Source organism: Podarcis cretensis, assembly GCF_951804945.1.
Source record: "Podarcis cretensis genome assembly, chromosome: 6".
In the NCBI taxonomy this organism is placed as follows: Eukaryota; Metazoa; Chordata; class Lepidosauria; order Squamata; family Lacertidae; genus Podarcis; species Podarcis cretensis.
In genome coordinates, this window is record NC_137175.1 from 100,456,491 (window position 1) to 100,480,132 (window position 23,642).

The 23,642-nt window shown below is 43.5% G+C and overlaps 1 protein-coding gene across 1 annotated transcript in view; it reads left to right on the top strand.

The window, feature by feature from the left end:
• The window catches only part of LOC307218866 (uncharacterized protein C1orf21), a 152,463-nt gene that overhangs the window by 60,431 nt on the left and 68,390 nt on the right, over positions 1-23,642 (top strand). The gene's annotated exons all lie outside the window — the stretch shown is intronic.

The following is a 23,642-nucleotide window of genomic DNA, read 5'->3' on the forward strand; positions in this document are numbered from 1 at the left end:
AGGCTGTTGAATGATGTTTGTTCAAGTTTCTGCTGTGTCTTAAATTCTTACCGAGAATAAATTCTCAAGGTAATAAGCTGTGTGTTAGAAACACTGATACATTAGAAAAAGATAAACTTTTCAAAGGAGATCCCCACCTTACTTACTGGAAATTAAGGAAAAGATGTTAAATGTTATAAATCACAAAATGTGTGCTATCTTTTGGCAGTCTTTGCAGCAGCATTCATGTGTGGCATATTTAATTTCTCTTGGAATTGGGCTCTTTTAGTGTTACTGAAGTCAGTGGATTTAGGTGAACCCAAGTTCTATGCAGCAGGCGAGCTGTGGAATTATTGTGGCCCAGCAGATTAGCTAAGAGTGTGAGTTGTGAAAGGCCAAATCTCTTTATTTGTAATGCTGCATTAGGCTAGTCATGATTTTTCTTGAAAGTTTTTAAAGAGGAGACTGGAGAAATATATGTTAAGGGTGATTTAAATTTGGAAGAGAATACAGTGGTGCCTCGCAAGACGAAAAGAATCCGTTCCGCAAGTCTCTTCGTCTAGCGGTTTTTTCGTCTTGCGAAGCAAGCCCATTGACGGCTTGGCGGATTAGCGCTATTAGCGGTTTAGCGGCTTTTAGCGGCTTATCGGCTTATCGGATAAGCGGCTTAGCGGCTTAGAAAAAGGGGGGGGGGAACCCGCAGGAACTCGCAAGACATTTTCGTCTTGCGAAGCAAGCCCATAGGAAATTCGTTTTGCGAAGCACCTCCAAAACGGAAAACTCTTTCGTCTAGCGAGTTTTCCATCTTGCGAGGCATTCGTCTTGCGGGGCACCACTGTATAACCTGTGTCTCTGGCTCCTGGGAAGATAAAGAGACAGTTCTCAGTCTCTAGTACAGGAAGGCCTGTGGTCTGCAACTTTGCGGTCTGAATATTGCAAAATCGAAATGTACAGATTGTATAGTTGGAACTATGTACATGCTCTCCTATTCAAATGCCACAGTCCAGCACATGCATAGATGACACATGGAAAGCAAAATCCCAACAGGCATACCTCTAACACCTGTATGATACCTTAATCTCATATCATTTGTGGGGCAGTTTTTAGAATCATAGAATCATAGAGTTGGAAGAGACCACAAGGGCCATCGAGTCCAACCCCCTGCCAAGCAGGAAACACCATCAGAGCACTCCTGACATATGGTTGTCAAGCCTCTGCTTAAAGACCTCCAAAGAAGGAGACTCCACCACACTCCTTGGCAGCAAATTCCACTGTCGAACAGCTCTTACTGTCAGGAGGTTCTTCCTAATGTTTTGTAGGTTATCACCTTCCCAAAGCCCTCCGTCTGTATTCCTCTTAGTTTCAGTTGGCTTCTCACTAATGCAAGGCTTTGGAAAACCTTGACACATTTGGGAAAGGTAAGGTACAAGAATTTTAAGAACATTGATGCCTTGTTGAAAAAGAGCCTGGCTTTGTCTGTCTTTTGTCATTCATTCTTGTGTCTTCACATAGATAATCTGAATAATAAGCAGACAGATCTATTGTGGATATTGAAATGGTGCTTATATTTAGAGTAACAATGCACATATTGTCCTCACTTATATCCAACATTAAAAACCATAGTTTAAAATAAAGGATGGTTTAAGATGCATAGGTGCTTTGTTCCCTCCCCTCTCCTGACTGTGCTGTTAAGAGGAAGAAAAAAATTCAGAGTCTGGCTAGTCATCAAATGTCTACCTACTTCAGGATTGTGGCTTGGTTTTCTCCAGGCAAAGCACTGGCGGCTTACCACTCCTGGTTTGTTTGAATGAAGCAGATGACAAGCCCAGATTCACACAGCATGATGAGCCAGACTCTGACTAGTTTTCTCATGTGGCACAGAGGAACAAATCACTTGTGCCTGTTAATCTGCAGCTTATTTTAGGGTACAGTTTAACCTGGCCACTCATTCTCCTTTCTTTGCTCTAAAATTGCTTGAACCACATTACGGAGGTACATTGCATGATGTGAATAAGATCTGTAACATTACAAGGTTCTTAAAAGTTGCTATTGAACTCCCAGAATGTTTAATGCTGAACAAAATAGTGTATTACACATTTGTAGAAATAATCAGGAAAGGTTTTAAGGAAAACAGGAAGCCCTCTGCCCTGTTGGTGGGCAATGCTAGCTGGCATTGTAAACGTTTTGTTGCCTGAGGCATAGCAACAAGTAGCATCCCCCCCATCTTCCTGTCTGGTACCTTAAGGCCTTAATTCAGGATGTTAGTTGCAAACTATAAGCAAATAAGGCTTAAGTCAAATGTGAGAGTTGTTGTTGTTCTTTAGTCGTTTAGTCAACTCTTTGTGACCCCCTGGACCAGATCATGCCAGGCACTCCTGTCTTCCACTGCCTCCCGCAGTTTGGTCAAACTCATGTTGGTAGCTTCGAGAACACTGAAATGTGAGAGTACCAACAACAGTTGAAGCATATGCTGATTGCAAATTGTTGGTCTGCGGGATATAGAGCTCTCCTTCATCTGTCTAGAGGCACACCATCCAACGTGACATAGGAACACACACACCTTGAATTAAGTGCTTCTGGTACTGGGATTAGGGCAGCTACCCACAGAGCAATCTGCTGCCTTTTAAGCAATATTAATAGATTAAAGTAAAGGTAAAGGTACCCCTGCCCGTACGGGCCAGTCTTGACAGACTCTGGGGTTGTGCGCCCATCTCACTTAAGAGGCCAGGGGCCAGCGCTGTCCGGAGACACTTCCGGGTCACGTGGCCAGCATGACAAAGCTGCATCTGGCAAGCCAGAGCTGCACACGGAAACGCTGTTTACCTTCCCGCCAGTAAGCGGTCCCTATTTATCTACTTGCACCCGGAGGTGCTTTCGAACTGCTAGGTTGGCAGGCGCTGGGACCGAGCAGCGGGAGCGCACCCCGCCGCAGGGATTCGAACCGCCGACCTTTCAATTGGCAAGTCCTAGGCGCTGAGGCTTTAACCCACAGCGCCACCTGCGTCCCAATATTTTAAGCAATATTAATAGATTAATATTTAAGCAATATTAATAGATTACATTTCCATAAAATTGCATTTTACCAAACCTCAGTGTAGTCACATTTTTAGATGTTGAAGTACAGGGAACTTAAAATGCTATGGTTTTTTGCTAGACAGAGAGGGCATCTTGAATCTCTATTGCTGTTGTTGTTTTGCATTCCCTGTTACGTTAACACACCAACATCAAAATGTGTACCATTGTTCCCTTGCACCACTCATTAGAATTTGCCCTTCAAAATTAAAATAACTCCCCCATCATTTACCAATTAGGTTTTAATTGATCTACAAATAATCAAAACTCAAGGCTCTAATTTTGGGCCCTTTGCTTTCTTTGTAGAATATACAGTGCCTCCTTGAAGCTGTTTCTTTTGAATTTATTTATTTTAGTGCTGCAATGGAGCACCATGGAACTGCTTGTGTACTGGAATTCCTTTGTGTGCACAGTTCATTGTATTCACACCTTTAGTGGCCTAACCAAGCTGTTCACTTTCGATGGCATTTCAGTGGAGATGTTGCTGTGTGTCAAGCGAAGCGATTATTATCTTTTGTTAACTTGACTGCTTGCTATTGAGCACCAGCCGTCCGTTTCTAGAGTTAGCTGCAAATGCAGACTTGATGGCCAGAACATGGGTCTTCAGTGAGCATTGATCCTTGATGGCAGGAGACACTCTGCTTACTCAGAAGGAGACTCGAGAAAGTTTGAGTTCTGGTGTGGCAAAGGAAATAGGCTTCAGTTATGGAGATGGCTGGAAAAGGGAGACTTTGGGGGCTCCAGAATAATGCTTTGGAGTAGTGCTGCTCCTGCTCCTATATTGATAGTCTTCTGCACCTACATTCACTGTGCCCAGAGTAGCACCACCCTGTGTGGAGCATAACAAGCAGCCAACTTTCCTCTTGACTTTAGAGTTGGAAAGTTGTGCTCACCACCATTACACAAAGGTAGAGAACATAAATGGACTGAGGAGGAAAGAGTGGAGCAGAGAAATGGAGCAGGGTGGCGGAGCATTCTTTTCAAAAGAAAGTCAGTACAAAATCTCCAAAACCACATAACGCAGCACTTACTAGCCCTGAATTATAGGGAAAGTTAGCAACCCATGATGTGTTGGTGACTTCGTCTGCTTCTTATCCTGGCTTTCTCACACAGGATAGAGGGCAGCCATCTGTCCTGCATGAGCCGTGGAACAAGGGAGCTGATGGAGCGGATTGTTCCACGTCCAATAGCAGTTTGGGGAATGTCATTTTTAGCATCGTACAAGTGAGCACAATGGGGAAAGAGAGGCGCTGGCCTTGCAGGCTCTCCCTGCTATGCTGGCTTTCTGCTTGCAGCAGGGTGTTATGTAGTTCACCTGCAGTCTGAAGGGGTTGTTTTAATTAAATTCCCATCATTTTTGTTTCTAGTGAATAGGGAGATTCACTAGAATTTTCCTCCTGAACTCCAGTCCATCTTTACACATTTCACACATTTCATTACACATTTAATGATGACCATGAACTATTTTTTAAAAGTTGTCACACTTTGGGTGTGTGACAACCAGTAAATAAATCCACAAACAAACAACTTATTTCTCTGGCTGACTTTGATTAAAATTATTTCTTTAGATAAAATAATATATACAATGACACAGACATTTCCGCCCTTTTCTTTTCAAAACGTTGCTGCTTCGAAATGATGGGCTTTGTAGAGCCAGCTTTAGTTCTCTTGGTTTTATCTTTCATAGAGCTAGAATGAGATTCTGATTTTTTATTTTTTTATTTTTAAATTCATGTATATTTAAAATATATTATCTATATAAGTTATAAGCTATGATGAGTGCAAACCAGGTCGCTGTCCTGGCCCCACCAAGACTATGGTGACAGAGGCTCTTACTTGAGAGTAAGGAAGATACATTTATTGAGGCAGAGAAGAAATAAAGGCTCAGCAACAGGTAGTCTATTCCACATATTACTAAGGGTGCATCCAGATTTCCTTTTGTACCTGCTTTCCAGGCACAGGCCTGTGCTTTAAATTTCTGTGTCCAAGTTTTTCCCCTTTGCTACATAAATGTCACTGTTGGTTCTCCTCCCACCCATAAACTTGGTTTCCTAATTTAAATGCATTGGGTTACAGAATGTACATTTATTGGATCAGGCCTGGTTCATTTAATGTCTGTTGCTAAAAATACAAGAAAATTATTATCTGCTGTGATCCATGATAGAGGATTTGGAACTGAAGGTCTCACATGCTTGGTGGCATGGAATAAAAACATCAATATTTTTGGATTGCAGAACAAATCAGAATTTTAGTTTCAGAGTGTGTGAAATATCGGATGAATAATTGTCAGCCAGAGAAATTGTTTGTTGCCTGTTGGTTTTTATGAGCATTTTTGTTAAATATTGTCAACATAGAATTCTAAAATTAAACTGTTTAAACATATTGCATAAAGATAAATTTTTAAAAATACTGCAAGGACTTTTGAAAGGTGAAAATGTTTTATTTGGTAGAATATTAAATCTTAATCCTCCTGGGTTTTCATTACTAAGCAAGACAGGGAGGAGGGAATTTGCTTCAGTTTTACCCTCCCAAATTTTGTATCCACAAATATTAAGTGATTCATTTGTCCTACAGTATGTTTAACAAAGTGAGGCATTATTGAAAACAAATTTCTGTAAAGTGGAGTGTGTTTCCATAAATTAACTAGGGTCTTATCAGAGGTTGCATTTATCCCAAGGCACCAACTGACCACCTTGCCTGCCTGGGGGCCCTGTAGGTAGTTCAGGTATTATTTAGCTGAAAAGGGAATAGCATTCTTGTTTCTCAAAACCAATCCCCCCCCCCATTTTTAAATATAGTAAATAATTTTTGTTTTAAACCAAAAGTAGCTACGTTTGTTCCAGAGAATCTGAGACCCCAAACTGCTAAGATCAAATAACATAGTTCATATGTGAGCTTTTCTCTCTCTCTCTCTCTCTCTCTCTCTCTCTCTCTCTCTCTCTCTCTCTGTTGTTGTTTGTTGACTGGGTTGACAGTTCTTCTTTGGCAGCTAGTTCATAACCTTTAGTCCACCTCTTGGGCATTGCATGTGACTGTACTGCCTTCCTTCAGGACAGAGCAGGCCTGGGGAACCTGTAGCCCTTCAGATGTTGGACTGAAGCTCCCTCCTAGCATCCCAGACCATGGGACTCATGGGAGTTGGAGTCCCTCCAGATCTGGGCGGCCACAGGTGGGGCATCCCTGGGGCAGAAGTTCACAACTCCAAGCTTAGTGGAGCCAGACGGTCAGAGATCTACTGGCAAACAATTTGCAAGCGTAACTGTATCATTCCTTGATAGTTCACCAAAAAGACATGCTCATTTGAGAGGGAAAATACAGTTTGAAATTTGCCAAATTGATTTCCTTCTCATTGGCTTTCTGCATTGCATTCTGCATTTCCTGTCAGAAAAGATGTATGGCTTTATGGACTGTGGCTTCTGTTCAGCAAAAGCCCATGGTCTGCTCCCAATACTACAGGGGAACACGTATGCAAGAGGCCTGTATGAAGTTGCCTGTTCCTGTTTTTGTGACAAATCATTAACTGGGAAAATTCCTCAAAAACCGCTTAGAAGCTGCCTTCTGTTTAACATCGAATGTTATTGAATCGTTGGGGCCCAGAACCTTTTCAGCTCTGCCACTCTTTGCTATTAATCCATTTCCACACATCCTAAGGCCTTGGGGGGGGGGGCAGGGACAAGCCTTGTGCATAGCAAGGAATACAGCCACTTGTTGTTGTTATTTAGTCGTTTAGTCATGTCCGACTCTTCGTGACCCCCTGGACCAGAGCACGCCAGGCACTCCTGTCTTCCACTGCCTCCCGCAGTTTGGTCAAACTCATGCTGGTAGCTTCAAGAACACTGTCCCTCCATCTCGTCCTCTGTCATCCCCTTCTCCTTGGGCCCTCCATCTTTCCCAACATCAGGGTCTTTTCCAGGGAGTCTTCTCTTCTCCTGAGGTGGCCAAAGTATTGGAGCCTCAGCTTCAGGATCTGTCCTTCCAGTGAGCACTAAGGGCTGATTTCCTTAAGAATGGAGAGGTTTGATCTTCTTGCAGTCCATGGGACTCTCAAGAGTCTCCTCCAGCACCATAATTCAAAAGCATCAATTCTTCGGCGATCAGTCTTCTTTATGGTCCAGCTCTCACTTCCATACATCACTACTGGGAAAGCCATAGCTTTAACTATACAGACCTTTGTTGGCAAGGTAATGTCTCTGCTTTTTAAGATGCTGTCTAGGTTTCATAGAATCATAGAATCATAGAGTTGGAAGAGACCACAAGGGCCATCGAGTCCAACCCCCTGCCAAGCAGGAAACACCATCAGAGCACTCCTGACATATGGTTGTCAAGCATCTGCTTAAAGACCTCCAAAGAAGGAGACTCCACCACACTCCTTGGCAGCAAATTCCACTGTCTTGTAGTTTGGAACCATTGCTCCGTGTCCGCTTCTCTGGAGCAGCAGAAAACAACCTTTCTCCCTCCTCTATGTGACATCCTTTTATATATTTGAACATGGCTATCAAATCACCCCTTAACCTCCTCTTCTCCAGGCTAAACATGCCCAGCTCCCTTAGCCGTTCCTCATAAGGCATCGTTTCCAGGCCTTTGACCATTTGGGTTGCCCTCCTCTGGCAGACACATTCCAGTTTGTCAGTGTCCTTCTTGAACTGTGGTGCCCAGAACTGGACACAGTACTCCAGGTGAGGTCTGACCAGAGCAGAATACAGTGGCACTATTACTTCCCTTGATCTAGATGCTATACTCCTATTGATGCAGCCCAGAATTGCATTGGCTTTTTTAGCTGCCGCGTCACACTGTTGGCTCATGTCAAGTTTGTGGTCAACCAAGACTCCTAGATCCTTTTCACATGTACTGCTCTCAAGCCAGGTGTCACCCATCTTGTATTTGTGCCTCTCATTTTTTTTGCCCAAGTGCAATACTTTACATTTCTCCCTGTTAAAATTCATCTTGTTTGTTTTGGCCCAGTTGTCTAATCTGTCAAGGTCGTTTTGAAGTGTGATCCTGTCCTCTGGGGTGTTAGCCACCCCTCCCAGTTTGGTGTCATCTGCAAATTTGATCAAGATGCCCTTGAGTCCATCATCCAAGTTGTTGATAAAGATGTTGAATAAGACCGGGCCCAAGACAGAACCCTGTGGCACCCCACTAGTCACTCTTCTCCAGGATGAAGAGGAACCATTGATGAGCACCCTTTGGGTTCGGTCAGTCAGCCAGTTACAAATCCACTGAGTGGTAGCATAGTCAAGACCGCATTTTACCAGCTTCTTTACAAGAATATCATGGGGAACCTTGTCAAATGCCTTGCTGAAATCAAGGTAGGCTACATCCACTGCGTTCCCTTCATCTACCAGGCTTGTAATTCTGTCAAAAAACGAGATCAGGTTCGTCTGACATGACTTATTTTTCAGAAATCCATGCTGACTATTGGTGATCACAGTATTCCTTTCTAGGTGCTCACAGACTGTTTGCTTAATGATCTGCTCCAGAATCTTCCCTGGTATTGATGTCAGACTGACTGGGCGGTAATTATTTGGGTCCTCTCTTTTCCCCTTTTTGAAAATAGGGACAACATTTGCCCTCCTCCATTCTGCCGGGACTTCGCCTGTTCTCCAGGAATTCTCAAAGATGACTGCCAGTGGTTCTGAGTCCCACTTGGTCCCACCAGGTTTCAGGTTTCAGCCTATTATGTCATATTTAGTTTGCTGTACCAAGAGCTCAAGCTCATCTTGTTTATTTCCCATGCTTTGTGCAATAGTGTACAGACATTGAAGTCCATTACTCATTCCCCCGTGTCTCTTATTTAAGGATTTTTTCCTCCTACCACTAGGTCTGCGTGCTGTTTGCTCCATTTGGTCTATGACATTTGGATGATCATCTTCATCAATTGATAGACTCCTACCTTCAGGAGCACTGTCTCCCTCCCCCATATTAGTCAGTTTAAAGCCCTCCTGATGAGGTTTCTGAGATTTTTGGCAAAAACATTCCTCCCAACCGTTGTGAGGTGCAGCCCATCGCTTGCCAGAAGTCCATCTTCAAGAAACTGCAGTCCGTGATCTAAGAATCCAAACCGTTCCTGTTTACACCATTTGCGAAGCCAGCTGTTCACTTCCACTATTTTCCCCTCTCTCCCTGGGCCACGTCGTTCAACTGGGAGGACAGATGAGATGACAATTTGTGCATTTAATTGCTTCAATTTCCTGCCCAGAGCCTCATCGTCTCTTTTGATCTTCTGGCTCCTGTGTTGGTGAACTAGCCTCCTTCTCAGGGGAGTCCCCTGTCTCCTCCTTGGTGGAGACGGTGTGCTCTGTTGCTTCCAAGAAGAGCTCCAGCTCTCTAATTCTTTGGAGCGTAGCTACACGTTCCTCCAGTTGCTGGAGTTTGTCTTCTAAGAGGGCAATCAACATGCAATTGCTGCAGGTAAAGCTGCCTGCAACCTTTGGCAAGATGGCAAACATTGCCCAGGAACCGCAGGCGACTGCAACTGTTCCCTCACCCTCCATCTTGAGCACATGTCGTTGGGGGTGACTACAGCGGTCCTCCATCATAAAAAGCGTGAAGACAGGACAAATAACTCCCCCCCCAAAAAACCTAGGTCTCCCCCAACAAACGTTTGAGACTAGCTCCCCTAAATCTAAAAGATGGATCAAACTGCGCGCGCCGCTGCCCTGCAAGCTCTGATAAGCTCCTCCCACAGCTAATCACCTGCCTCAACAGAAACCCTTCCCACTCTGACCTTTGCACAGGGAGAGCAGCTAATCAGCCACAAAGAAACACACACACAAGAAAACCCTTTTTGCCATAGCTGTCAAGGGACAGTCCCTTATTCCAGCGCCATGTCCCACTGCTGTCCCTTATTGATGGATGTCCCTTAAATGTCCCTTAAATGATGTCCCTTAAAATTTCAAAGGAAGCAGCTCCTCTCCCTCCCTCCCTGCCGGCCAGGGAGGAAGGAGGCTCCAACTGTGTTGCTTGGCTGTGTTGCTCACCCAATAAGAAGTCTAAGAATGACTGGGGGTGGAGCTTGCATGCCTTGTGTGTGGCTAGTTAATGCAAGCTGGGGGGGGGGTTGAATGCTGGACGCCATTTTGTTGCACGTGCTGCTGCAAACTTTGCAGTGCAAAGCCAGGCTGGGGAGTTGAGGCTGCATAGGCCTTGTGGTGCATGTGATTCAGATTCTATTCAGTTGAACCTCTGGTTACAAAGTTGGTTGGACAGTGTTCTCGAAGCTACCAGCATGAGTTTGACCAGACTGCAGGAGGACAGGAAGACTGGAGTGCCTGGAACAGGTGAGGCTGCAGGTCCCTTACTTTGGCTGCTGGTTCCTTATTTTCAAATCTGTAAGTTGACAGCTATGCTTTTTGCTCCTTCTTCAGCCGCTGCCCTGCAAGCTCTGATAAGCTCCTCCCACAGCTAATCACCTGCCTCAATAGAAACCCTGCCCCCTCTTACCCTCGCACAGGGAGAGCAGCTAATCAGTCACAAAGAAACACACCCACAAGAAAACCCTTTTTGCTCCTTCTTCAGCTGCTGCCCTGCAAGCTCTTTGTCATCGCCTTTCTCCCAAGGACCAGGCGTCTTTTAATTTTGTGACTGCTGTCACCATCTGCAGTGATCATGGAGCCCAAGAAAGTAAAATCTCTCACTGCCTCCATTTCTTCCCCTTCTATTTGCCAGGAGGTGATGGGCCAAGTGGCCATGATCTTTGTTTTTTTGATGTTGAGCTTCAGACCATATTTTGCGCTCTCCTCTTCCACCCTCATTAAAAGGTTCTTTAATTCCTCCTCACTTTCTGCCATCAAGGAGACAGATGAGGTGATCAGGCACTCCCATTTCTTTAAGAACTTGCCATAGTTTGCTCTGGTCGACACAGTCAAAGGCTTTTGCATAGTCAATGAAGCAGAAGTAGATGTCTTTCTGGAACTCTCTAGCTTTCTCCATAATCCAGTGCATGTTTGCAATTTGGTCTCTGGTTCCTCTGCCCCTTCGAAATCCAGCTTGCACTTCTGGGAGTTCTTGGTCTGCATACTGCTTAAGCCTGCCTTGTAGAATTTTAAGCATAACCTTGCTAGCGTGTGAAATGAGTGCAATTGTGCGGTAGTTGGAGCATTCTTTGGCACTGCTCTTCTTTGGGATTGGGATGTAGACTGATCTTCTCCAATCCTCTGGCCACTGCTGAGTTTTCCAAACTTGCTGGCATATTGAGTGTAGCACTTTAACAGCATCATCGTTTAAAATTTTAAATAGTTCAGCTGGAATATCATCACTTCCACTGGCCTTATTATTAGCAGTGCTTTCTAAGGCCCATTTGACTTCACTCTCCAGGATGTCTGGATCAAGGTCAGCAACCACACTACCTGGGGTGTACGAGCCATCCATATCTTTCTGGTATAATTCGTCTGTGTATTCTTGCCACCTCTTCTTGATGTCTTCTGCTTCTGTTAGGTCCTTACCACTTTTGTCCTTCATTATGGTAATCTTAAGGGACGCAGGTGGCGCTGTGGGTTAAAGCCTCAGCGCCTAGGGCTTGCCGATCGAAAGGTCGGCGGTTCGAATCCCTGCGGCGGGGTGCGCTCCCGCTGCTCGGTCCCAGCGCCTGCCAACCTAGCAGTTCGAAAGCACCTCCAGATGCAAGTAGATAAATAGGGACCGCTTACCAGCGGGAAGGTAAACGGCATTTCCGTGTGCGGCTCTGGCTCGCCAGATGCAGCTTTGTCACGCTGGCCACGTGACCCGGAAGTGTCTCCGGACAGCGCTGGCCCCTGGCCTCTTGAGTGAGATGGGCGCACAACCCCAGAGTCTGTCAAGACTGGCCCGTACGGGCAGGGGTACCTTTACCTTTACCTTTTATGGTAATCTTTGTACGAAATATTCCTTTCATATCTCCAATTTCTTGAACAGTTCTCTGGTTTTTCCCATTCTATTGTTTTCCTCTATTTCTTTGCATTGCTCGTTTAAGAACTGAGCGACCTTTCGGCATTGGCCCAGCCGCTTCAAGAAGGACACTGAAAACTGGAACGTGTCCGGAGGAGGGCAACCAAAATGGTCAAAGGCCTGGAAACGATGCCTTATGAGGAACGGCTAAGGGAGCTGGGCATGTTTAGCCTGGAGAAGAGGAGGTTAAGGGGTGATTTGATAGCCATGTTCAAATATATAAAAGGATGTCACATAGAGGAGGGAGAAAGGTTGTTTTCTGCTGCTCCAGAGAAGCGGACACGGAGCAATGGTTCCAAACTACAAGAAAAAAGATTCCACCTAAACATTAGAAAGAACTTCCTGACAGTAAGAGCTGTTTGACAGTGGAATTTGCTGCCAAGGAGTGTGGTGGAGTCTCCTTCTTTGGAGGTCTTTAAGCAGAGGCTTGACAACCATATGTCAGGAGTGCTCTGATGGTGTTTCCTACTTGGCAGGGGGTTGGACTCGATGGCCCTTGTGGTCTCTTCCAACTCTATGATTCTATGATTCTATGAAGAAGGCCCTCTTGTCTCTCCTTGCTATTTTTTGGAAATATGCATTCAATTTCCTGTATCTTTGACTATCTCCCTTGCATTTTGCTTGCCTTCTCTCCCCTGCTATTTGTAAGGCCTCGTTGGACAGCCACTTTGCTTTCTTGCATTTCCTTTTCATTGGAATGGTTTTCGTTGTTGCCTCCTGTATAATGTTGCGAGCCTCCATCCATAGTTCTTCAGGCACTCTGTCCAGCAAATCTAAATCCTTAAACCTGTTCCTCACTTCCACTGTGTATTCATAAGAGATTTGATTTAGATTGTATCTTACTGGCCCAGTGGTTTTTCCTACTTTCTTCAATTTAAGCTTGAATTTTGCTATAAGACGCTGATGATCTGAGTCACAGTCAGCTCCAGGTCTTGTTTTTGCTGACTATATAGAGCTTCTCCATCTTTGGCTGCAGAGAATATAATCAATCTGATTTTGATGCTGCCCATCTGGTGATGTCCATGTGTAGAGTCGTCTCTTGTGTTGTTGGAAAAGAGTTTTTGTGATGACCAGCTTGTTCTCTTGGCAGAACTCTATTAGCCTTTGCCCTGCTTCGTTTTGAATTCCAAGGCCAAACTTGCCAGTTGTTCCTTTTATCTCTTGATTCCCTACTTTAGCATTCCAATCCCCTATAATGAGAAGAACATCCTTCTTTGGTGTCATTTCTATAAGGTGTTGTAAATCTTCATAGAATTAGTCAATTTCAGTTTCTTGAGCACCAGTAGTTGGTGCATAAACTTGGATTACTGTGATGTTAAAAGGTCTGCCTTGGATTCGTATCGAGATCATTCTATCATTTTTGAGGTTGCATCCCAGTACAGCTTTCGCCACTCTTTTGTTGACTATGAAGGCCACTCCATTTCTTTTATGGGATTCTTGCCCACAGTAGTAGATATGATGGTCATCTGAACTGAATTCGCCCATTCCCATCCATTTTAGTTCACTGATGCCCAGGATGTCAATATATATTCTTGCCATCTCATTTTTGACCACATCCAACTTACCAAGGTTCATGGTTCTTACATTCCCGGTTCCTATGCATTATTTTTCTTTACAGCATTGGACTTTCCTTTCGCTTCCAGGCATATCTGCAACTGAGCGACCTTTCGGCTTTGGCCCAGCCGCTTCATCAGCTCTGAATCTACTTGTAGCATGTTGGATGCCTTCCGACCTGAGGGGCTCATCTTCCAGCGTCTTAACTTTTATAAGCCTGTTGTCTTTGTCCATGGAGTTTTCTTGGCAGGGATACTGGAGTGGCTTGCCGGTTCCTGCTCCACGTGGATCACATTTGGTCAAAACTCTCCACTATGACCTGTCCATCTTGGATGGCCCTGCGCGGCATAGCTCATAGCATCTCTGAGTTATTCAAGCCCCTTCGCCACAGCAAGGCAGTGATCCATGAAGGGGATACAGCCACTATCCTTCTTTAAATTGGCCAGGTGTGGTTCTCTTCTTGTGGGATTCTTTAAGGAGCTGGAGTCACATAATCCAGGGGAGAGACATTTCTTGTGAGTGCAGAACTGATTTTTTCTTTAAATGAAAGGCTGGAAGTCCATAATGTTGTCATAGGACAACCGTCTCCGAGTGTTTGTGAGGTAGAGAAACAGCTTTTTGAAAAAAGAACTCTAACCCACTTTCACTGCGTGCAGCTGAAACAGCCCTTTCTACTCTGAATTGTTTTACTTGGCACTCTTGTATTTGGTACCAAAAATAGCTCTCAAAATAAGTTGTGGAAAAGGTGAGATGAAGGCAGCTATATAAGGCCCTGACTGTTATTTAGCTGCGTTGCCTGAGTTCATAGAAGAACTTAGCATAACATTTGAGACTGCTTTACAAGCATGGCTACCCTATTATTATTATTATTATTATTATTATTATTATTATTTAGGTTTTTAATGATTTAACCTTGGAAAATAGCTGTTCAGTTTCAGCAAAATGTAGAATGTTAGATGCATAAAACTCTCCAAGAGAAAGCAGAGCTATGTCAAGATGAAATGAGATATTTGTAGCTTGCACCATTCAAGGAGCTCATGCCCAACACTGTACAGTGGTGCCTTTGGTTACAAATGCTTCAGATTACGATCTCCACTAACCTGGAAGTAGCTGCTCCTGGTTGCGAACTTTGCCCCAGGATGTGAAAGGAAATTGCGCGCCAGAGACACATGCACCGTGAGAGACTCCATTAGCGAAAGTGTGCCTCAGGATAAGAATGGTTTCAGCTTAAGAATGGACCTCCGGAACGAATTAAGTTCGTAACCAGAGGTACCACTGTATGTAAAAGAAGGTTGGGGAACAGAGCTACTAGAACCAGGAAGGATGCAGTAGCAAGGAGCAGGTCACATAAGGACTGGTTTGGGAGTTCAGAAGTAGGTACTACAGGATCTGAAAGAGCACCCGGGGTGGCAGGAGTTCACCTAATAAAGCCCAAAGCTCACCTAAGTCCTGTTCTGGAAGCAGAGCCAGGTGTGGCAGTGCTCCTCCCCTTCAGGTGAAGTTCCAGGCATTTCAAAGGGAAGACACTCTGGGTTGGAGCGTGTGCTTTATTGCACCATTCCTGGATCTCTGGTTGTGCCACCTGTCTCTCCAGCAGAGACATCTTGGGATATAAACATCCCTGAGTTCCTCTGAAAGGTTTGAGCAGCCAGTCCTAGATTTAAAAGGTAATAACACCACCTCTTTGCCTTCCAGTGTTGCAGAGTTCCCTCCCTGGGCAGATTCAGAGCCTGCAACACTCATACCTCTCAGGGATCTCAACCTAGCTGTTAGTTTATTATTTCAATTTCTATACCACCCTTCATTGAGTCTACAATACCAAAGTGGATTACAGCAGTGGGCACATTGAACCATAAAGAATGCATTTACAATTTAAAATTAAAACTCCAGATTAAAAAAAAATCCAAAACAATCTTTAAAATACTGGAGTTGTAGATAGTATAAATAATGTCACTCCAAGTAAAACAGTCCAAACTAAGGGATTGGGATTGCCATGGTTGGCACTCCCCCCCCCCCCCGGCAATTACTTATTTTAGAGGTATTCTTTGGATCAGCCAGATATGGCCTTTTTATACCTTCTTTTTCTTTAGGCAGAGATGGGCAGTCTGGATCACTTCAGATCTCCTCTTTGTTGTTGATTTTCTGCTGTTGGCCGTGTCCCAGTGGTGGTCATGCCTTTATAGGATAGCCACCTTTTGCAGTTATTCCTTGACGCAAGTGTAACTGGACCCAGAAAGCTTATCATTTACATGATCTGTAAGATTCATTTGCACCTCAGTTACACAGAATAGCATGTGGGGTTTGGAAGGTCAGTTGCTATGTTTCCTCTTGGATTGACCAGATGTCACAACAGAAGGACACCATTTAAGAATTGCTTGTGCTTTACACACAAACTAGGGGGACAAATTAATTTGTCCCTGACAATTGAGAACATTTGTTTGTGGAGACTTGTCATACTTTTTGATTTTTTTGATTGATTTAAAATAATATATTTTGCCTTTAGACCCGTTTGGGTCCACAAGGCCGCTTATAGTACATTACCAAAAAGTTTAATGCAAACTGCAGAAATATATACATATTTCTCAGAAGTTAGTCACTCTTTTGGCTTTCTAACAGGCATGGGCTCCCCTCCCGCTCGGTGAGTTGCTATGTTTGGATGCTAACAGAATCTTCCTAATACTTGCTACTTAGACATGCACACATGCACCCCCCCCCCCTAAACTACAATTCAGGATTTGAGGAAAGAGCAGATAGGTTATTGTAGAAACACTCTTAGTGCTTACTTTCAGTGTAAATAATGAGTGTTTTCTGCTAAGTGGAAGAGGAAGGACTTATAAGAAGGGTTGCAATATTATGGCTACTACCACACCATATATATATAGAGAGAGAGAGAATCATAGCCACAGAAACAGTCACAATTATAATACTTTTTAAAAAGGTATTTTGGAAGGTAGGGCTGATGGTTGTTTCTAACTTCTTGATATTTTTTTAAAGCCCACAGAGCACCTGTTAAGTGTGTGTATATTTCTCTGGCTCCACCTATTTGTGGTTTCCAGCTTCATTCTTTTCTAGGACTCATCAGTGGCTCAGCGCAGAAATCAGCAGAGGCAGATGAAAGGCAAGGCAGTCGTTCCTTCTGGTCCTCTGGTATGAAGGGTGATCCCAAGGAAGTCTCCCTTCTCTGCTGTAAATTAAGGAGCAGCTGTTCTTGTGCTCCGCCATAGAAAGAATAACAGTGCAAGTTGTCTGGCCTGTACTTTACTGAGCTGACATGTGCGTCAGCAGGAAGAAGAGGGAGCGTGGAATGGTAAACACCATAAATGTAGGTTGCCAGAATCATTGAAAGCTGCTTGCCAAGGCTTATTACTCTGTAATATGGTTTCCTTGCTCCTGGTAAATTCTGCAGTGCCTGACTAAATGGGGAGAAACCCTCATTGCCTGCCAATATCTTTTTGACTATTCTATACATGTCTAGAATGGAAATGCATCTTAATGTGTGCAGCAGCTTGTGCTGCACTTTATTGGTGTTTAATAAATAATGAAATAGCCCCCAAAGTTGCATTCATTCAGCATTAATAAAGAGTAACACAAGCTGCTACACGTTTCATAATGTGTTTCCCATTCTTGATGTGCACAGAAAGGCAGACCTGCCCTGTAGGCTACTTAGAATATTAGATTGGTACCATGATTGTTTATTTTATATTTTCTGACTTTGAAGTGTACTTGACACCCTGGAGAATGGGTGCAATTGTTAGAATTTCTGTGTGCCTTAACAAATCCTGGATTTTCATTTTATGACTAAGTAGTGTTGGATTGATCCTATCAAATATTGCCTATTAGCAGGTTGCATATTGTCAAATTTCCATAAGCTTCGTATCTTTTTATTGGAACATGTGATCGTATGATAACAGAGAAAAGATAAGAGAACTGCTTGTTTCCCAGACTTGCAGGAGTTCAGGATACACAAGTACACACCGCTTATTTAGGGACACACACTTGCAACCTGTTCTCAGTTACACTGGCAGCACTAAGATGAAATAGTAAACTATGGTTTATTGTTGTGTGAATGGGGCTCAGGCTAGTGTAGTTCCTCTTCCAGCACAGCCACAAGGAGGAGATTCAATGTAGTTTTTGACTGCAGTTTAGCATTACGCTCATTGCCAGACAAACTGTGTTTATTTTTTATTATGGTTTACTGAAACAAGCCAAACTTGGGTTATGAAGCTGCTTTGTTTCAATAAACCATCGTTAAGATTAATCACAGTTTAGGGTGTGGTCCTAGTGTTGCAAATGGGAGTGAATGTTTCAGATATCTGTGCAGCTGTTCCAGTGCTCATACACACAAAGATAAACCCTAGTTTATTGTTACCTAACTTCTCATATTGGTTGTGCTGTACCTGCAAGTGCCTTAGAAATAGAGAAACAGACAAACATCGAAAGTCACCACTGTGACATATTCCAAATGGGAAGAGGAATCAAGACTATCATGTAGCCTAAGAGGTCCCTAAGAAAACTGTAAAACTTCTGAGAGGGCCCAGACTCTGAAGTTCTCTCTGAAGACTGCAGTATTTGTGATTAGTACACGAACCACACACCTTCTGAATAGTTTCTATCCAAGAGCTCTGATTGCACTAAACAATGATCTCAGGGCCAGTTGTAAGAAATAGCAAGCAGTGAGTAGTAAGGAATGAGATAGGTTTTAGGTTATGCTATGCTTCTAATAGGTTGTGTTATATTCTGGATTATGTATGTTTTAATAGATTATGTCTGAATAGGATGAGAGTGTTGGAGATACGTGTAAATGTGTATGTGAATCCGGTCTTGGTTGTTTGATTTTCGTTGTTGTGTATACTGTGTATATACGGACAATGACAATAAATTTATCTATCTATCTATTCTAATAAAAAGAAAGTAATTATTTTTTTAAATGACCTTTCAGTTGATGAAGTCTGTCTGTCTAAAAATCCTATTACATTCCAGGCACTTTTGATACGGTTCTTGAGACACGGTGGTGGTTTTCATTGTCTTCTTTCTAATGTATCACTGTTGGAATCCACATTGTGTTGTAACCAATCCTTTCATTGCTTCCTTTGCCATTTTCCCCCTTCCCTCGTAATTGTTTCAGTAGTACATGCTGATATGCTCATTTATCACTGAGACCATTATTAATGAATGCCGTGCTTCTTCATTATGTTGCCATGGTAGCTTTGTGTGGGGGAATTATCTATTTCCAGGTGGAAATCTTTATTTGCCATACTGGTGGCTGAATGTTTCTCTAAAGCACATGTGCACACATACATAGGTATCTATACGTGATGTTGGTAATGCATCTCTTTCCTCTATACTCTACCTACCTAATCACTGTTTAAGGTTAGCATAGCCAGCTGTTCTATGCCATGGATTCAAAGAGGTGCATTGTATACTGTCATAATCATTTCTATCTTTTCTCAGCATTTTTATTCTATTCTGTGCTTTTATCTATTTGTGACACCTTGTAACTTGTTTTGTGGTGGTGACAAAGCACATTCTTTCTACATAACTCTCCCTCTGTTTCCTGTTTTAAACACTATCATTGGTCTTTCTTTGCATGCAAAATCTAGAGTTATGGGAAATACTCGATGCTTTGCTCATCAATCGATTTTAAGTAGAGCAGAAAATAGTTTCTTTAAAAATCGATTTTAAGTAGAGCAGAAAATAGTTGCTTGTTTTAAAACCAAGAACATTTGCACAAAGTGAAGAAATACTAAAACAACATTTGTGTAGCACTTTTGAGTGTTCAAAGGACTCACAGATTAGCACTGTAAGTCTTACAGAAACTTCATCAGATAGATAGGCCATTATAAGTATTCCCCTTATTTTGGCAGAAAGGAGCTGAGAGTATATAGAACGACCTAGTAGGTCTCAGCTGAAGAGAGATTGGAACCAGGGACGTCTAACTCCAACCCCGCCTTTTTGGCTCAGTTTCATTAGCTTACATGAAGATCTTGGGTTTTTATAATAAATACAGGAAGGGGGTTGGCACATATCAATGTTTTACAGCAAATCCTGTTCTTTATGCTGCACTGCCTGGCTCCCAGTTGTGGTATCTTCAGAATTAACAGTTTTACTTGTGTAGTGCACACAGATTTATACACTGAAGCTCCAATAACTGAGCTTCATGACACATTCTCCATTATCTTTACATTTGGCCTTTTAAAGGTAGGTCAGTATTACCAGCTTACATATTGCAAGTGGAGAATTGAAGGCCAGTTGCTTGTCCAAGGAGAGAACCAGATGATGTGGAGAGCACATGGCGAGAGCAGCAGGCTGTGTGTTCACCCCAGCCAGTGTGTTGCAAAAGAAGCCATCTGATGTGATGACATCAAAACAAGAGTTTTCCTGCCTCTGTTCCATTTCAATAGCTGCCACTTAACAGGAGTGGAGAAATTATCAAGTGTTCTTTTCCTAGACAGAGAGGAGAGGAGGAGATGAAAATCTGCTGCTCTTGCTCTAAGAATATCAGAAAAGTCTGCTGGATCAGGCCAGTGACCCATCTAAGCCAGCATCCTCTTCTCATAGTGGTCAGGCAGATGTGAAGCCCAAAGCAGCCCTGAGCATAACAGCACTCCCCCCCCCCACTTCACAGCTTCCAGCAACTGGGATGCAGCAGCAACTCCAAGGAAAAATCTGTACTTGCTGCCTTGTGGGACACCTTCGGGAGAAGAAAAGGCTAAGGAGTGGAGTCCTTAAAGCGGTTGGATGGTGTCTTGTATATCTTCTTCCGCAAGTCGTGCTGCCAAGCTGGTGCCAAGCGTCTTGTTCTGCTTTCCTTTGGACCACATCAGCGATGACAAGAGGGGCATCTGGGCAGCCCACGACCTCCATACACACTGCCCAGACTTGCGCCCTAGGAGATCACTTCAGTGCTGCAAACGCAGCAAAAACAATGCGGGAGACAGCAGTTAAAAGTTACCTGTGTCTGTAGCCACAGCAGGCACTGTGATTCTCCAGCGGTTTGCTTCAGCCTTGGAGGCACACTCCAATAACAAACTTCTTTGAACATAACCATCAGGATTAGTAGTCACTGATAGCCTTATCCTCCATGAAATTCTCAGATCCTTGTTTAAAGCAGCCATCGCTACTTATTGTGTGAGTGAATCCCATAGTTTTGCTATGCGCTGTATGAAGAAAAATTTCTTTTATCTATCCTGAATCATCAAACCTTCAGCTTCTTTGGATGTCTGCAAGTTCTAGTGTTAGGAGAAAGTTTTCCTCCACCCACTTTCTCCATGCCAGGGATAGTTTTATACACTTTTATCATGTTGTCTCTTACTGGCTTTTTGGCTAAACTAAGGAGCAGTTCTGCCCCAAGGCTGCCCAGTGAGTTTGTGTCAGAACTGAGATTTTAACTGGGGATTGTTCAGCGTATAACTTCAAACATAACCACGCCATGTGCTCCCTGTGAGTTGCCAAAGGCTAGCCATTGTAGGGGGAAGTATAGGAACTAAAATGACATTTGGTCTGATCTAGCGAGGAACCCCTTACCCAACATCTCGTTTTCCCTTGATAATGCCACTTGGAAAACAGATGTAGCTGTTCCACGCTGCCTTGCAGACACGGAGAATTTTGCCCCCAATACTCTACGTTCTACAGCTGCTCTAAATCGCAATTATTATATGATATGATTATGAAGATGGATGGTGAACATTTGTTATGGTTTCAATATTTTCAAATTAGTTAATGCCGGAATACAAGTAGTAAAACTTTTTGCAGATTCAGCAAGGTTTTTGACAACATTTGAATAATTGGTTATAAGATGAGCACTAAGTGTGATATATAGGGTACTCCTTGAATTAAATGACAATATTTTATTTATAAATGGAAGAGATGGGGGAAATTTCATTCCAGAGATGTAATTTGTTTGACGCTAGGAGAAAACTTGTTTAAAAATGCAAATATCTCCTTAATAACAATTTTGTTAATAACAGTTAATAACCGTAGTTAACTAACGATTGTTAACCACTAGTAATAACATAATTTTTCTGCACTTAATTTCCTTCTGGCCACTGTTTACAATCCGCTCCCCCAAGTATATTATTTTATATATAACTCAGGATAAAACTTCATTCATCTGGTTAAAGTTGCCTCTAGTCCATGGAAACTTAGGTTATCATGAATTGGTTGGTCTTTTAAAGGGGCCACTAATTCTCTTTTGTACTCAATAACCATGTACAGTGGTACCTCGGGTTAAGTACTTAATTCATTCCGGAGGTCCGTTCTTAACCTGAAACTGTTCTTAACCTGAGGTACCACTTTAGCTAATGGGGCCTCCTGCTGCCGCTGCGCCGCTGGAGCATGATTTCTGTTCTCAACCTGAAGCAAAGTTCTTAACCTGAAGCACTATTTCTGGGTTAGCGGAGTATGCAACCTGAAGCGTACCACTGTACCTTGTCAGAAGGCCTTGTACATCACATCTTGCTTGTAACATATATATTGGGGCACTCTCAAGCTGGCGAGGGGGAGAAACCCACAAAGATACCTACCTGAGGTGGCATGAGAAGGTGTCAGTTTCCTAAGGGATGGGCCATGTCAGCTAATACCTTGAACTGGTGCTAAGGCTGCGTTGCTTGGTGAACATGGACCTTTCATTACTTGATGTTGAGCTCACTGACATTTAGTTGAATTACAAGAGCAGGCAGCGATTGTGAATGTCAACATTTAAGCTAAAACCATAGTTCTTGGGCTTCGAAAGGCTTAGCGCTTGCATCTAAAGGGTAGTGGGCCGATTCCAAGATGGATATTTTAGCCTTGCTATGATTCATCTTGCGCTGCTCTAGGGTCATAATTAGTCCAATATTTCTCTTAACACTGACAGTCAAATTACCTAGAAGACACTTCTCAGGAGGAAACTCAAATATTTTCAACCTACCTCTGGCAAGCGATTTTTCATCTTGACAACACATGTTTTAAACGTCTTCTTTTTCATAGAATGACAAACAGAAATGCTTTCAGTGTGACAGAACTCAAACTTATGAGAGGATATGTGCCATTAATGTTCAGCATTGCGGGGAGAAAAAGGGGAGTGTAATATAATGCTGGTTAAGGGACCAAGTTGTGGGAGTAGATGCTTTCCCTCCCTCCCTTTCTTGCACAAATTCCACCTGATCCTCTTGGAATCATGTCTGTCGTATCTTAGCCCTGCTAAACACAATTATCTGTAGGCATTTGAAACTTAGTATTTCTGAACAACACGGTTAAGAACCATAGGCCTGAAACTAACACAGGGGTTATGTTCCGGGGATTGCGCCTAAAGCCAAAATAGTGTATACTGTGTTACCTCTGGTTATGAACTTACCGTATATACTCGAGTATAAGCTGACTTTTTCAGCACATTTTTTATGCTGAAAAAGCCCCCCTCGGCTTATACTTGAGTGAGGCGGGCGACGGTGGCAGAGGGACAAGCGGCCTGAAAGGAGCCCTTTCTTGCCACTGGTCCCACCGCCCACCTCTCACAAGGGCAGGCTGGTTGCTTCTCCCAACCGTGGCTCCTATGCCTGCTTTTGCGAGCGGCAGAGGCAGCAGTGGAGGGGCGAGCGGCCCGATAGGAGCCCTTTCAGGGCTGCTACTGCCACCACCAGGTTTGTGGTGTGGTGATCCGGCTTATACTCGAGTCAATACATTTTCCATGTTTTTTTGTGCTAAAACTAGGTGCCTCAGCTTATATTCGGGTTGGCTTATACTCGAGTATATATGGTGATTCGTTCTGGAGATCCGTTCTTAACCCGAGGTACCACTGTAGTTGAAACACATGGGGTTCAATGATGGGTGGGATTGCCAAGGTCTTTGCCCTGGAATCCTCCTCCCTTTCTATTTTAAAAGAAATAGTTTTCCACATACATAAAGCTGAATGAGCACAAATTAAATGTGTATAAGTTGCAAGCTTACAGTATTGCGTGGAGAGCAAGGTGTGGAAAGTGTGATGCCTGTTTAGCCAACTATTAGGGAAGGACTCCTTTCCTTCTGAGTAAACGGTTGGAGCAGGGACATCCAACTCCCAAGAGACTGCGATCTACTCCGGGGGGGGGGGGGGGGGGGACGGACGACGACTGGCAGTGATCTACCCATTGGGGGGG